Source organism: Canis lupus, chromosome 17 (assembly GCF_003254725.2).
Source record: "Canis lupus dingo isolate Sandy chromosome 17, ASM325472v2, whole genome shotgun sequence".
Taxonomy (NCBI): Eukaryota; Metazoa; Chordata; class Mammalia; order Carnivora; family Canidae; genus Canis; species Canis lupus.
In genome coordinates, this window is record NC_064259.1 from 1,540,486 (window position 1) to 1,555,652 (window position 15,167).

A 15,167-nucleotide genomic window follows, 5' to 3' on the forward strand; every position below is an offset into this window, starting at 1 on the left:
CCTAAAAGACGGAGCCTTTACAGGAGCAAGATTTGGGTTACCCTGGATTGTTCATGAGCCCCCGCTGCGGCCACGGGCTTCAGACACTCATCTGTCCTCCAGGAGGGGGTAGTCAGCCCTGAGGGCTGGGCTCACCATTCACTCCCCTCTCTCGGGGCATCTGATTATTTGGACAAGTGCCCCCAAGTCCAGATCGTCTTCAAGTTGTAACTCAAGGACCCTCCGAGCAGCTTCCTAGGAGATCCTAGGAGGGGGTCGGCCCAGCACTGCGTCCGGCAGCCCCCGCGTGAGGACCCGAGGTCACGCGGCTCCCCTCCACCTGCACCCACCCCACTCCCTGCCTTTGGGGCTGGGCTCCTGCAGAAGGGAGCCGTCTCCATGCCTCGAGTCCGGCCCTGGGGCCCCGGGCCGCCATTCCCGCCCTTGGACACCCAGTGCCACACGGTCCTTCGGGGGCGTCTGCCTGAGGCTCTGGGTTCATCCCAGCGGCTCATACCCCGAGGTTCCGGGCTCATGTGAGCTCCCGTCCCTCACTGGGCGCGCTGTGGCCGGCTGTCCGCCCTCCTGGTGCATCTGCGGCCTCATGCAATGTTCATATGAAGCCTGGTATACGTTAGCTGCTGCGCAGATGGAAAAGTCGGAACACAGACTGCGGCGGGGCGGGAATGGAGGGGCGGTTTGCACGGGGCCGCAGGAGCCGTGGGGCAAGCGGGGGCGGGGAGGCCCAACGCCCGCAGGTCAGGCCCAGGGACGCGGGCATCTCAGCCTCGTGAGCGTCTCCATGTCCGCTGCAGCCCTGCCACATGGCCAGCGGCCCGGGTCCGAAGGCCTCTGCAGTCGGCGCCCCCGTCCCCCCGACGGCAGCCTGCATCAGCGCTGCTTTCAGGACAACTTTCCCTCGGTGCCAGCCGGGTCCCCGCCCCCCAGCTGCGTGCGTTCCCCAGGGCACAGAATCAGCCCCGAGCTCCCGTCTATACTCCTGAGGCCGTTTATACCCGCCTCCCGCCTGCCGCGCTCACTGCCCCACATCACCGCCCCCGACGTCGCCGGCCGGCCCGAGAGCCCAGTGTGCTCTCATGGTGTCCGAGGCGTCAGGGACCACATGGCAAGTCCCCCGTCAGGGACTCCACGTCTTGTGGAGTCCGTGACGCACAACAGAAGCCAGATGAAGAGGAGGCCTGCACTGCTTGTTCCAAGGTGATGCGTGCGGTGGAGACACAGAGGAGGTGAGGACAGGAGGTGCACGGGGTGGCGGGGGAAGAGAGCCAGGGTGTCAGGGGGCCCCCATCAGGGTGGACACCAGCTGTGTCCCGGGAGGACGCTTGCGGAGGTGGGGGACAGGGCCACGGAGATGTCAGGGGCGGGGCCTCCGGCCAGACAGCCAGGCACGGGGATGCCCTGAAGGTGGGCCGCGCCCGACAAGGTCGGGGAGGAGCCAGGGAGTCAGGGCACCAGCCTGGGGGTGGGGTCAGGGGAGCGACTGGAGCCAGAGCACAGGGGTCCCGGCCACTCATGGGTTTGGCTTTGTTCAGAGTGAAATGAAGACCACGTAAGGACGTTGGGCAGAGGTGTGAATGGACCTGGCTTATGTTTTAGGGAGAGCTCTCTGACGGCGGTGAGGAGGGGAGGCCGCGGCCAGAGAGGAGGTGGCATGGGTGGCGGTGGGGCCGGGCAATGCGGAGACGTGGGCCAGCAGGAGCCCCTCCTGCCCGGGTCAGAGAAGGGGCCGAGCCTCCTGAGCGACAAAGTGGCCACACCTGAGGGAGGGGGCACGAGGGTGGAGGTGCGCTCAGGGCGGCAGGGGGACGGTCAGCCCAGATGCCCCCCAGCGTCCAGCGCTCCGGGGGATGTGCTCAGTAGACTCAGAGAGCAGATGGGGTTCAGGACGCGGGTGAGCCGGGGAAGGGCCTGTAGCCCCCGTCGGAGAAACACCACAAGCAGGCAGACGGCGAGAGGCCAGGCAAGGTCGTGGGGGGCCGAGGAACGGACAGCAAGGGGGGTAAACCAAGGCAGCCTGGGCCGGCTGTGCCCTGGGAGGCCAATGTGCACATGCGGATGGTCGTCCGGGTCACCATCATGTGCATCGGCGGAGGGGAGGTGCCAGCGCCCAACGGCAGGTGTCCTGGGACCTGACATCACGTCGGGCCGGGCAGAGCTGGGAGCACAGATCGCACCGCGACAGCCCGTGAGGACCCAGGGCAGCCGACACAGCATCTTCGTCGGAGGAGCGCGAGCATATCCAGCCGCAGGGGCGCTGGCCGGACCACAGAGCGGAGCCTGAGCTCGGACGCAGGCCTCCGGCCGCCACGGAAGCCACGGCTCTGACCTCAGCCTGGCAGCCAGACGGGTCGGGCTGTGCTCCCCTGGCATCCCGGTCGCCCAGGAGCCCGCGGCCCGAAGGAGAAACGCGCCCCGTGGGCTCCCGGGGGGCCTGGGACCCCCTGGGACTCAAAACTGCTGCCGGCCCACGTATTGGGGCCGTCTAGACCACCGCTGGCTCATCATGTTTCCTTCTGGGTCACATTGGACACGACGGGGCGCTGGCCGCTCCCCAGCATCCGGGAGGACGCAGGTGACAAGGCGAGGCGGATACCTCTGCGTAATCGTAAGATGCGGAGATTTTTGACCTCTCTCCCATCGTCCTTTGGCTTTGTCTGCATCAGCCCCACCTTCTGCTGGGCAGGAAGCTGCAGCTCCCTCTCGACTCGCCGCCGTGGAGGCGATCATCTTCTGAGCAATCAATGCCGGGCAACGGCCCAGGTGTGCGACCGCTCGGTCTAGGACCATTCCTCCACGGAGAGCCCGGGACACGATTTTAAATAAATGTGCAGATTTAGGGAAAGGACAAATATCAAGTAAATCTTGTCTATAATGGCCCATCAGGTAATGCTGGTGAAGATTAGCTGCTGGAGCCTGCGAATCTCAGAACATACAAATCACCTGCTTTTGACAGGCAACACATATACATTTTGTTTAAGAGCAAAATGTCAGGAAATTCATTTCTGGAGATCTACAAGGAGTCATGCACATCAACATGCTGCCATCGCCATCATAAATTTGGGGACGTGAAATGCAGATCATGTCTTTGAATTTTTCACACCCTCATCAGCAGCCTCCAAGAGTCACAGCCGGGGAAGTCCTCACCGTCGACTCCTGCAGCTTCCCCTGGAAGTGATTCCCACCGCAGGGCCCTCTGTGCCCGACCCCGGGCTCCGGAAACAGGATGGGAATAGGGAACACGGAGCTGCTGGTGTGAGAGGAGGGGGCGGGCCGTGCCCTGCAGCGCCCTAGCACATGCCCATCACCTTCTGCGGGACGGGGGCCGCCCCGTGAGCACCATTACATGAGCGTCTGCATCGGCCACCTTACCGCGTGCACAGACGGGGAGGCCTGGGAAAATGCGGGCAGGCATCATTTAATCAACCATCCAAGCTCATGCGTCCAGATTTTTGAACCTAAATCCATATGGATAACGTTCATCCTCCACTTAAAATTTGGGATAGTTGCTAATTCTTATGTTTAAGACTGAAATCCCTGACATCTGCCCCCCCCAAAGCCTTGGCCTTCCCCCTCTTTCTTCGGGGAAGAGAAAAGATGAAGGATCTACAGAAAGGCTTGTGAGGGACCCTCTAATGGGTTAATAGGGGACACGTTCACTTTTGAACAACAGACGTTTCTACGAGTTGCTAATGGAAGTTAAATTAATTGGAGCACGGGCCGGCCGCTCCCGGGGGTTTGTTGACTTGCTCCTTTTGTTTGCGCTCTTCCGACCTTCAGGAATTTCTGCACAGACACTATTCTTCCACCTGTCCTTCCATTTACTCATTTAACGAACATCTCTCGCTACTATTGCTAATGACAAGGGTAGCAGTGGCTGTAATTCGGGAATTCTTGGAATGTGCCAGACACCGTGCTGGCAATTTCACGCAGGCCGTCTCCCGCCAGCCCGCCAGGCTGCAGACGGGTGTCCGTCCCATTTTCCACATGAGGAAACCTGCGGTCAGACCTGCCAGGCGCAGCCGGCCAGCCATGGGGGGGTCACCCCGCGAGAGGTCCGCCCAGCTGAGCCATGTGGGGACGCAGAGACGACACGAGCTGGGGCAGATGGAGGCCACTGTCCTGCAAGGTCAAGGTGTCCGGGACGTGTCAGGGCTTGGCCCTGGCCATGGAAACGCGGAGGAGCGGGGGCCCAGGAGGCCGTGAGGGAGGGGTTGGACGTGAGAGGGATGGAGCCTGCAGCCGAGGCGCGGAGGCCCAGGGAGGATGACGGAAACAGGCCAGCGAAGGAAGCATAGGACATTCCAGGTCTACGAATTCATCCTGACAACGCCCTCGGAGCGCAAAGATGGGTCCGCACGGGGTGTTTTCACCAGCGAAGACGGCACCTGGCCGAACCGTCTGATCACAGGAGAAGATTCCCATAAATTACAGCAGATTCATGGAAGAGGCTGAGGTACAGCCCAGGGCCCCGGCGAGGAGGGCGCCCCGATGAAACAAGCCGGCAGCGGCCGGAGAGGTGGGAGGAGGCCCGGAAGAGCGGGAGACAGGGATGTGCGGGGGTCACTGCGGGTGACGGGCCCATCGGAGACAGGGTGCTGTCTTTAGGGTCATCCGGAACGTCCGTGGGCTCCGCAGCGTGCAGCAGTGAGCTGGGCAGGGAGGAGGGCCACGAGCCAGACTAGGTGGGAGGGGAGGAAGCGGGGGGAGAGTGCAGGGGCCCTTCAGGAAGAGAGGACGGCATCACCTGGGGCCCGGGAGCCAGGGCCAGTCCTGACTCTGAGATGCTGCTCCTGTGGGGGCGCGAGCACATGGACACTCCTTCCTGCTGCAGACATTCTGCAGGTGACCCTGCCGGCTTCATAAAGCGTGGGGAGTACCCATGTCACAAGGAGCCGCCAAGGACCTTTAGGAGCTGCGGATGAACTCTACAACCTACACTGACCTCTGGGGGCTGCAGATGACCTCCAGAAGCTGTGGATAATCCCCAGGAACTGTGGATGACCCTTACAAGCTATAATGACCTCTAGGAGCAATGGATGACCTCTAGGAGCAATGGATGACCTCTAGGAGCTGTGGATGACACCTAGGAGCTCTGGATGACCTCTAGGATCTATGGATGATGCCTAGGAGCTCTGGATGACCTCCAGGAGCTATGGATGACACCTAGGAGCTATAGATAACCCCTAGAAGCTACAATGACCTCCAGCACCTGTGGAAGACCCTTACAAGCTATGATGACCTCTAGGAGCTATGGTGGTCTCTGGGAGCTGCAGACGACTTCTAGGAGCTATGGATAATGCCTAGGAGCTATGGATGAGCCCCAGGAGCTATGGATGACCCCCAGGAGCTAAGGGTGACCTCTAGGAGCTATGGATGACCTCTAGGAGCTATGGATGACCTCCAGGAGCTATGGATGACCCCTAGGAGCTGTGGATGACCTCTGGGAGCTATAGATGACACCTAGGAGCTATAGATAACCCCTAGAAGCTACAATGACCTCCAGCACCCGTGGAAGACCCTTACAAGCTATGATGACCTCTAGGAGCTATAGTGGTCTCTGGGAGCTGCAGACAACCTCTAGAAGCTATGGATGACCCCCAGGAGCTATGGATGACCTCTAGGAGCTATGGATGATGTCTAGGAGCTATGGATGACCCCTAGGAGCTATGGATGACCTCTAGGATCTATGGATGACCCCCAGAAGCTATGGATGACCCCTAGGAGCTATGGATGAGCCCCAGGAGCTATGGATGACCTCTAGGAGCTGTGGATGACACGTAGAAGCTGTGGGTGACCTCTGAGACCTATGGAGGACTTCTGAGAGCTATGGATGACACCTAGGAGCTGTGGATGACCTCTGGGAGCTATGGATGACACCTAGGAGCTATAGATAACCCCTAGAAACTATGATGACCTCCAGCACCTGTGGAAGACCCTTACAAACTATGATGACCTCTAGGAGCTATAGTGGTCTCTGGGAGCTGCGGATGACCTCTAGGAGCTATGGATGACCCCCAGGAGCTATGGATGACCCCTAGGAGCTATGGATGACCCCCAGGAGCTATGGATGACCCCCAGGAGCTATGGATGACCCCTAGGAGCTATGGATGACCCCCAGGAGCTATGGATGATCTCCAGGAGCTATGGATGACCCCCAGGAGCTATGGATGATCTCCAGGAGCTATGGATGACCCCCAGGAGCTATGAATGATCCCTAGGAGCTACAGATGACCTCTAGGAGCTATGAAGACCTCCAGGAGTGGATGACCCTTACAAGCTATGATGGCGTCTGGGAGCTGTGGATGACCTCTGGGAGCAGAGGGTGGCTTCTAGCTGAGAATCAGCAAGAGGCTGGCCTGCTGGTCCTACAAACACAAAGAAAGGAATTCTGCTGACACTGAGTGAGCTGGGAAGTAGACTCTCCCACGGTGGAACATCCAAGGGAAAGGCAGCCTGGCCAGATCTCCACTGCAGCCCTGTGAGACCCTGAGCAGGAGACACGGCTAAGATCTATGGACACCGTGAGACAATAAATATGTGTTGTTTGAAGCCACTAACTGTGTGGTGATTTGTTAGACTGCAGTAGTGTGTGAAGGTTCTCCAGAGAAACAGACCCAGGAGGAGGTGTGTGTGTGTGTGTGTGTGTGTGTGTAGAGAAAGATTTGTTATCAGGAATTGACTCACAAGGTTTTGGAGGATGCGGAGTCCCAGACCTGCAGTCAGCAAGCTGGGGCCCCCAGAAAGCCCATCGTGTGGTTCCCATCTGCACTCGTGTGAGCGGAAGACAGTGGCCCACCTTGAAGACAGGTGGGCAGAGACACACCCCTTCTCACCAGCGCTGGACCAGTGTTTCATCATCTTGGGGTCGTCAGCAGGTCGGAGGAGGTCGGCCCACACTGGGGAGGGCCCCCCGCGTTACTAGTCTGGCCTCCAATGTTAATCTCCTCCAGAAACGCCCTCATAGACGCGTCCAGGGAGATGTTTGGCCCAACACCCAGCACCTGTGCCCATGAGGCCGCATGGTCGGCCACCTCAGGCAGGTAAGTGGTACAGCTGAGAAGGGCCCTAGCAGGTGTCCTCACCCTCTGCCTCCCATCCAACCCCGCACCCCTGATGCACAGGGGGCTTGCGCCCCTGCCAGGCTGCCTGGTCCAGTCTGGGGCCACCCCCTAGTCCTGCCCTGCTGTGCTGTGAAGGCCGTCTCGCTTTCTCCTTCTGTGTAGATGGGGACGGCCTGTCTGCAGGACTCACTGTTCCCTGTGGCCATACAACGACTGCACAGCACACAGGGTCCCTCGCGGCGTGAGGCTGGTTTGCGATTACAGCTCCTCCGGCCACTGTTCCAGTCCAAATCCCAGGGGCTCCTGTCGGAGAGTAAAGAGAAGCCAATGAGCCCTTTAGACAAAGTCTGCATCTGCACCTGTGTCTGGTGGTCTTCCAGGCGGGCACAGCGCATGCCATCCCTGGAGATGGCACACAGGGGTCTGGGGTCACCTGAGCAAGGAGTCCCACTCCGGGCAGTGCAGGGACCGTCCAGACTGCTTCCGGTGTATTCTACAATCGCTGTCGGGATGCGTCCCCTCCCTCTCTGTGGCCTGGACCCCACCGTACACCAGCGACAGCAAAGCGCTAGATCATCGGGACCGTCACTCTGCAAGGGCGGAGTTGACCCTGGAGCCTGGAGTTGACCCCAGAGCCTGTTAGGTCTTTACTTCTGGTCCCACCGTCTCAGGAAACACCACTTCTCCCACGAGGCCTTCCCTCCCTGCAGGGCTTGCCTCCTGCTTCCCGACTACCAACTGTCGCACCAATGTCACACCTTCCACCGGGCCCCTTGACCGCCAGCAGCACCCCCGGCTCAGGCATGAAGACCCCTCCCCCTCCCATATATGCGCCCTCCCAGGGCATGTGGCCCCACTCTGTGGTCAACTGCATCATCATCCGTGTTATTTATGCCCACTGTTCCTCCTGGAAGCTGGGTCCGGTGGCAGTTAGCAGTTTGGGTAGGAGAGTGCCCCTAACCTGAAGCAGGGCGTCTTAAACGCTTCTTCTGAGGACGGCATAGGTCTGCTGTCTGTGTGGCAACAACACTTAAATTAACACGTCCACTGGGGTCGGAGCCTACGAGTGGGTGGAGGCACCGTCCTGGGCTGGTCAGGGCCTTCACCAGAGCCCCGTGGGACCCATCTCCACAGAAGTGGGAGAAAGGAATTACCCCCTAAACACACGTCATATAAAATTGATGTCACATGATTTCACAGGTGATGCCAGCCCTGAGGGGCTGGGGCAGGTGTGGCTGGGGGGAGATGGGGCTGGGGTGTTGGGGGCTAGGGGCAGGGGCTGGGGCACTGGGGGCTATGGCAGGTGGGGCTACTGGGCCACTGGGGGCCAGGGGCTGGTGGCAGGAGGCTGGGGACAGGTGAGGCTGGGGCAGGTGGGTTGGGGGATAGGTGGGGCTGGGGGGCAGGTGAAGCTGGGGCGGGGTGGGCTGGGGCCATGGAGCCCCTCGTGAGCTCTCCTGGAAGCACTGCCCCTTCCTGAGCTCTGACAGCCGCGCCGTTGCACGCCGCTCACGTCTTTGCACTTGGACGCGGTCCCTGGGGGCCAGACACAGGACGCCCGCGCCGTTCAGACTGGCCCCAGGAGCCCGGGAGGCACGTCTCCAGGTCTGTGGTCCTTGGGCCCAGCCCGTCACTGCCTCCGCTCTGCTTGCTGCGGGGGCACCTTCCGTCTCCCCCCAGGCGGGGCGGGCAGGCATGAGCCGGGGCCACCGAGCAGCTGGTCGGCGTCCAGCGGAGGTCCGGCCCCGACGTGACGGCCAGGTCTGTCCTCCTGCAGGCCCGCTCCTCTGCGTGCTGTCCTCTGCGTTCCCACCTTTACCGCGAACGCTGCTTTCGCCTCGGGCAGCAAGTATTTATTTCAAGCCCCTTGGGATTAGCCCAGCGACTCTTTCTACCATTAAAGCAAAGGCTTAAACTCCAGCGAAGGGGTCGCTGTGTGGCGGTGCCGTGAGCACAGCCCAAGGACCCTGAGCGCCTCCCCGGAGGCTCCGGTCACGCAGAGCCACCTGAGGCAGCGGGCACCGGAGGCGGCACCTCGGAAGCTGCTGGCGCGGGGGCAGCCGGCCTCCAGGGGGGACAGGGGCCAGGCGTTGCCGGGTGCCTGTGCGCACGGCTTGGGCACCCCACCGGGGCGGTCCACCGGCAGCTGCTCAACCGGCTCTTGGGCACCTCTGTCCACGGGGACTCGCTCCTGGCACTCTGGTGACCTTTCCCCGCCTTCAAGATGAGCCCGATCCTCCTGGCCAGCCCTGCGGAGCCCGATGGCCAGACTGCCCGGCCTCCCCGGAACCGCAGCTGCCGCAGCCGCCAGCCCAGCACGACTTGATGACGTCCACCGAGGGGGGATACAAGGGCTGTGCTGACGGCGCCGGATGGACCTGTGGGTGTCCGTGCAGGACGACCGCGACGACTCCCACCCGCTCACCTTTCACGCCGGCCCCCGCGTCACTCAGAGGCTCTACGCTCTCCGCAAGGCCACCCCCGGCTCCCTGATGCTAGAGACGTGCACTGCCCTGGGGGCGCAGCCTGTCCCACCCCCCAGCCTTCGCAGTCAAGGCCCGGCCCCCAGCACCTGCACCTATGACTGTGGGGTCGGGAGATTAAGGTTTGGGGGGTGCCTAGGGGGGCCCTGATCCCGTACCCTCCGTGTCCTTGTAAGAGGGATGGGCACATGGGCCTGCCAGAGGGACCGCGCGGGCTCGCAGGGGGAAGGCCTCAGCCCCCAGACCATGCGGGACACCCGTCCAACCGCCCAACTGCGGGAGTCACTTGGTGGCCCCGGGAACCTGGAAGGCAGCCAGGCTGATCCTCATCGCGTCCCTTCCCGCAGTGTGTGGACGAGGCTGGACTCCCCACTGCAAGTCAATGCAGGAGGCACCGCTTCCGTTTCACCGCTGCTGCATGAGGGTCGTGCACGATCCCCCGGCCTGCACATTCCCCTCCTTCTGTCTTCTAGAACTAATGAAATAGCTGCAGCTTTTCCTGCGGGTGCCCCGGGGGCCTGGGCAAGTCTGCAGGGCCCCCATCCCGTAGGGACTCGAGTGTCCGGCTGGCTCCTCTGCATACGTTGGGCTCTACCGCGCACAGAGCACCACAGGGCTGCACCGAGGCCCCTCCCACGGGTCCTCAACCTGCCCCTCCTGCCCGTCCTCCCGCATCACTCTGGGGCCAGGGTGGCCCACTCTTCCTGACGTGGCTCACGGGCTGGCGTCTTGGAGCCCATCCCCTGGCACCCACACCCCGGGGTGACAAGAGTGTCCTCTGGCGCCGCTGCGTCGGCGGCTGCCGTGTTCTGGGCATTCGAATGTTTGTGGAGCCCGTTGCCTTGACAACCACCGACGACCATGTGCTCCCTGGTCTGACCTCAGATGAGAGGATGGAGGAAGGGCGGCAGGTGCCAAGGGCTCCCCTGAAACACCTCTCACCGAAATCCTTTTTTTTTTTTTAAGGTTTTTATTTATTCATTACAGACACAGAGAGAGGCAGAGACACAGGCAGAGGGAGAAGCAGGCTCCATGCAGGGAGCCCGATGCGGGACTCGATCCCAGGACCCCGGGTCACGCCCTGAGCCCAAGGCAGGTGCCCAACCGTGGAGCCACCCGGGCATCCCTGAAATCCTTTTCAATACAGGTCCGAGCAGTTCTGCCCTTGAGAGGGGAGCAGCCCGGGCCCTCCCAGCGGGTAGCGCAGCCCCTTTCTCGGCCGACAGGAGCCACCTCCTGGGTCACCCATCCTTGTGGCTCTGAGCACCCGCTGCCTGAGGTCACAGCGTCGAAAGAAGGATGGACCTTGAAGCCCTGCTGGAGGCGGCCAGAGCTCTGGGGACTCGAACCCTGCGTGTTTGAACCCTCCTTCCCAGACCCAGGTCTGTCCACTGGGAGGAAAGTGACGTCCACCCGCGGGCCCACACTCCTCTTCCTATAGACGGACGCCGTGAGCTCCCCTCCCAGGCGGGACGAGCGTGAGCGCCAGTGAGTGGCCTCGACCGTGTCCCTTGGCCCACGGCTGCTGCTGGGGACACAGAGAGATAAGGCCATCTGCGTGGGCGGGACACGCAGCGGAGATGCTCTGCGGTCCAGACCTTCTGATTCGAGCGCACACACAGTCACCGCGTGGACGCGCAGCGCAGGCCCTCGAGACCCCCTCTTCTAGCCAGGCCCGCGGTGAAAGCAGGACTCCTTGGCTCACCTCCTGCAAGTGGGTCCCACGGGACAGATTATGTAAGAGAAGCAGGGAAGAGGGGAGGACGGCCACAAAGTGAGGCGCTCCGGGGAAGTCCCACGGAGTCTGGTCACAGCTCGTCTCCGTGGCGACGGGGCTCCTAGGGCCGGGCCGGGGCCGCAGTGCTGGGGGGCGCCCAGAAATAGGCCCCGGGGCCCAGCTCCACCCGAGCCCGGCTTCATCCTCCCTTCACGTGCCAGAAGCAGAGCTGCTTTCTTGGGCTTTGGGGGAGTGGGGGTCCCTGTTCCAGCAGGTTTCCCTCCCCGTGGCTTGCCCCCTGCCCCTCAGGACACTCGACAGCCGCAGGGCATCCTCCGGGACAGCCGCTGCCCATTCCCCGGCTTCTGTGGAGCCTGGCACAGCCTCGCCAACCCGTGCGGCACCGACTGTTCCTCTGAGTCCCCACGGCGAGCTGCCCCGAGTGACACCCTGCGGCGTTGTGCTCGGCCTGGAGAGCGGAGCCTGGACCAACAGCGTTCTGAGAGCCAGGCCAGGCCCCCAGAGGCGCACCTGTTGGAAGCACAGAACAGGATAAAGAACAAAACGAGGGGTCAGCGGTGACCTGGCCCCCACGGCTGCCCTTCCCCGTCCTGCTGCTTCTCCGGGGACCTGGGAGCCCTCGTGCCGGCCCCAAGGCGACGGGTCCGTGTGTGGGTATTGCAGAGGGACGGGCACCCGTGTCAGGTTCGGTTGGGCTCGTGGCTCTCCACGCTCCACGATGCCCAGGAAAGCAGGGACGGAGTGGAGGAGGGTCCTGGGGGACGGGGCAGTGTGGTGGACGGGGCAGTGTGGTGGAAGCTTCCCGGGGCCTCTGGCAGCCTGGTCCGGCTCGGGGACGCGCCCGCTGAGGGGCAGAGGTCCCCCGGGGGCAGGGGACGTGGGGTGTCAGGGAAGCTGAGGCCTGGCCCCGGAGGCAATGCAGGAGGACGAGGAACAGTGGGTCTGTCCGGCCGTGGGCTGGTCCCGGGACCAGCGGGGAGAAAGTCCACGTGCAGGGCAGAGGTTCTGCTTCCACCGAGACTCCCAGGGCCCAGCCCGGCTGCGGCAGGCCCAAGCTCTGCTGTGCTCCTTCGGTGCGCCGGGCCGGAGGGGTTCTGGCCTCTCCGGGACCTCAGCAAGGACTCTGCACGGGGCGCCCACCGAGGGCTGGAGGTGCTGCTGCCCACGAGCCCCCGGGCCTCATGCCTGGTGCCTGGGCCCCCGGCCCCCATCCCCTGGTCCCCCACCCCTTGCCCCTGGTGCTCATGCCCCACCCCAGGCCCCCAGCCCCCGGCCCTCTGCCCCTCACCACTCACCCCTCACTGCCCCCCTTCCGCCCCAGCCCCCTGTCCCCTGCCCCCAGTCCTCATGCTGGGTCCCTGGTTCCCTGACCCAGCCCTGCACCCCACGGACCCCGCCCCCATCCCTCGATCCTCATATCCAACCCCCCACCTTGGGTCCCACCCCCTGGCACCCAGAAGGGGCTCAGACCCCTGCAGGGACAGCTGGTGTCCCAAGTGGAGACAGTGCCTGGGCCCAGCACACCCAGGAGCTAGAAGGTGGTGAGTGTGGGGCACTCGTGGGCTCTGGGGGGACAGGGGGCAGGAGGGGGGGGCTGGCCCAGGTGTTGCAGGCCTTGGGCTGCCACATGGGAGGGCTGGCATTCACCGCGTGGGGACGTCCAGGAGGACACGCTTGGGGGCTCCTGCCCTGTAACCACCCCCTGCCCCAGGAGTGGATGCTTCCCCTCCAGGCCACCCCACAGCCTCCTCAAGGACACAGCATCCTCTCAGGACGGGGGTTGGAGAACCTGGAGCCCGCTTTGCTAGGAACTGACTTTCACCTCTGGACCCCGTCTTACTGCCCGGCACAGCCTGGGGCAGGGACGGGGAAGCAGCGCCCGCAGACAGCTCTGCTCTGTGGGGCCCAGGCTTGCTGGCTGGTCTCATCCTCTGGGTGAGCGAACGGGGAGTCAGGAGAGCCCTCCCCTGGGGGGCGGCCGCCCTGAGCCCTCCTCCCGCCTCCTGCATCCGCCTCCCGCCTCCCATGGAGACTCTGACAAGAGCGGCAGTGACACCCCCGCCCCTGGTTTGGAAGAACACAATCAAAATACGTGCCTCCGAAGCAAGCACATTTCTCTCTTCTTTCCCTCTTTTCTCCTTTTATTATTACGTTTTTAATTCTACTTCCCAAGGCTGAGGGCCGCATTAGTAAGATAGTAGCGGGTGCACAACGTCAGGAAGGGATGCAGGAAGGGATGCTGGTGTGGCGAGAGGAGACTCCCACCGGCCATAATTGCCTCCGCACGTCCGGCTGCAATGAGCTCCGGGGCTGTGGGTGAGGGACGGGGACGGGGACAGGGACGGCTGGCAGGAGGGAGGGCCTCTCCATGCACGTGGAGCCCACCGCGCGCCTGTCCTGCGGGACAACCCGAGTGCCTTGGGGACGTGGGGCTCTGAGCACACGCACCAACAGGGCCGCGGGCTGCGCCGGGCTCCTCGGAGGACAGGGCCAGAGAGGGCTGAGAGGCCGCCCGCAGAGGGCCCCGGAGGAGGCCGGCTTCCTTGCAGCTCCTCCCGAGTTCCATTTGCTTCGCCTCAGAGCTCATCTCCTGCTGCCCTTAGAAATGCAAAAAGGGCGATTAATAATTAATAAGACAAGAGCCATTCGTCTGCATTATTAAATGCCCAAATGCTAGGACGGAGCAGCCCAGGGAGGAGCTGGAGACGGAGAGACCCTGCCGCTGCACTTAGAGGCGCCTCCTGTCTCCGATCCTTCTTCCCTGGAAAGAAGGGGGGACCGAGATGTGGGGCGTGGACAGGGCACGGGGCCCTCCCAGGAGGCAAGCGCCGGCCAAGCCAGGCCCCGCAGGAGGACCCACGCCGTCAGGGCGCCCCAGGCCGCCGGCCGGACAGGGTGCACGCACTGGGGGGCTCGCAGACACCTGCCTCTTTGCACCGCTGGGACCAGCCGTCACCCTGCGGGACGCTCAGCGGGGCGGCACGTGGCTCCCTTGCCCTCGCGGAGGTCACCCCAAAGGGCACCGCTGTGCCCATGCTGCAGTCCACGTGTTCCCTCAAGTCCAAGAGGCACGTTTTTTCATTTCCGCAGATTCACGCGGGCGGCAAATGCGCTTGGTGCCGTCTCGGGAGAGGAACTGAAGTAAGCGCTGAGGGTAGACGGAGGCCACGGGAAGCCGCCCTAGGGTCAGGACGCGTTTGCCCTCCCGCTGTGCCGGTCCTGGAGCTGCATCTCGGGGCAGCCTGTTCCTCTGCAAGGGGCACGGTCCCCGGCCAAGGAGGGGGGTCTGCTGGGTCGGCCACCCCGACGTGAGCTCCCGGGAGGTGCCGGGGGTGGGACTCGACCTTGCTCACCGAGCCCGGGGAACACTGACCGCACATCTTGCCTGGTCACTGGTGGGGTGGGGGCGGGGGAGCTCTCGCACATATTATTTTGCTTCGCCTCTGACCTTCCCAGAGCAGCCAGGCTGGCGTTAGCCTCCTCGGGGTCTGCTCCTCCGGACACGAACAGCTTCAGCCAGGATTCCCAGCAGGACGCAGCGGTGGCCCCAGCCACACTGGTGTCCGCTCCGCCTGCCGCCGCGCCCGGCGCTGGGCCAATCCCTCCTAAGTCCGTTGTTGCTCGAGTGGCGAAGCTGGCCCCGGAGGAAACTGGAAAGAACTGAGGCGCGCTGGCCCCGCTGGCCCTGGGCAGGAGCCTTGTGGACGGCAGGGTGGGTGGCAGGGCTCGCGGGCCATGAGCTCTCCCCACCTGGGGGCCCCCAGCCCGGCTCTCCGGCTCCAAGCCCAGCTAGGATGTGGACGCGTAGCAGATGCTGACTTGAGCCCCACACCCCTGCACACGGCAGACCTGGGGCCCCCTCCGCCCGCGCTCAGGGCCGGGTCA

At 63.3% G+C, this 15,167-nt stretch overlaps 3 long non-coding RNA genes across 6 annotated transcripts; 2 read left to right on the forward strand and 1 right to left on the reverse strand.

Annotated features, from left to right (window-relative positions):
* Positions 1–2,688: 2,688 nt before the first annotated feature.
* LOC112664922 (uncharacterized) lies at positions 2,689–10,348 on the reverse strand. Of its 4 annotated transcripts, none has more exons than XR_003140126.3 (6): positions 8,023–10,348; positions 7,495–7,678; positions 6,685–7,364; positions 6,275–6,365; positions 4,745–4,855; positions 2,689–4,398 (listed from the first exon to the last, which is right to left on the reverse strand). It is a non-coding gene; the product is annotated as an uncharacterized LOC112664922 (long non-coding RNA). The 4 variants fall into 4 exon arrangements; XR_003140125.3 differs by having other exon boundaries at positions 2,690–4,398; positions 7,495–7,651; XR_003140127.3 differs by having other exon boundaries at positions 2,690–4,398; positions 6,685–6,896; positions 7,252–7,364; positions 7,495–10,348.
* Positions 10,349–10,396: 48 nt separating this feature from the next.
* On the forward strand, positions 10,397–12,523 carry LOC125752831 (uncharacterized). Its single transcript, XR_007403249.1, has 3 exons — positions 10,397–10,455; positions 10,532–11,258; positions 11,571–12,523. It is a non-coding gene; the product is annotated as an uncharacterized LOC125752831 (long non-coding RNA).
* Positions 12,524–12,612: 89 nt separating this feature from the next.
* LOC112664923 (uncharacterized) lies at positions 12,613–14,941 on the forward strand. Its single transcript, XR_003140128.3, has 3 exons — positions 12,613–12,823; positions 13,015–13,217; positions 14,373–14,941. It is a non-coding gene; the product is annotated as an uncharacterized LOC112664923 (long non-coding RNA).
* The last annotated feature ends 226 nt before the right edge of the window (positions 14,942–15,167 follow it).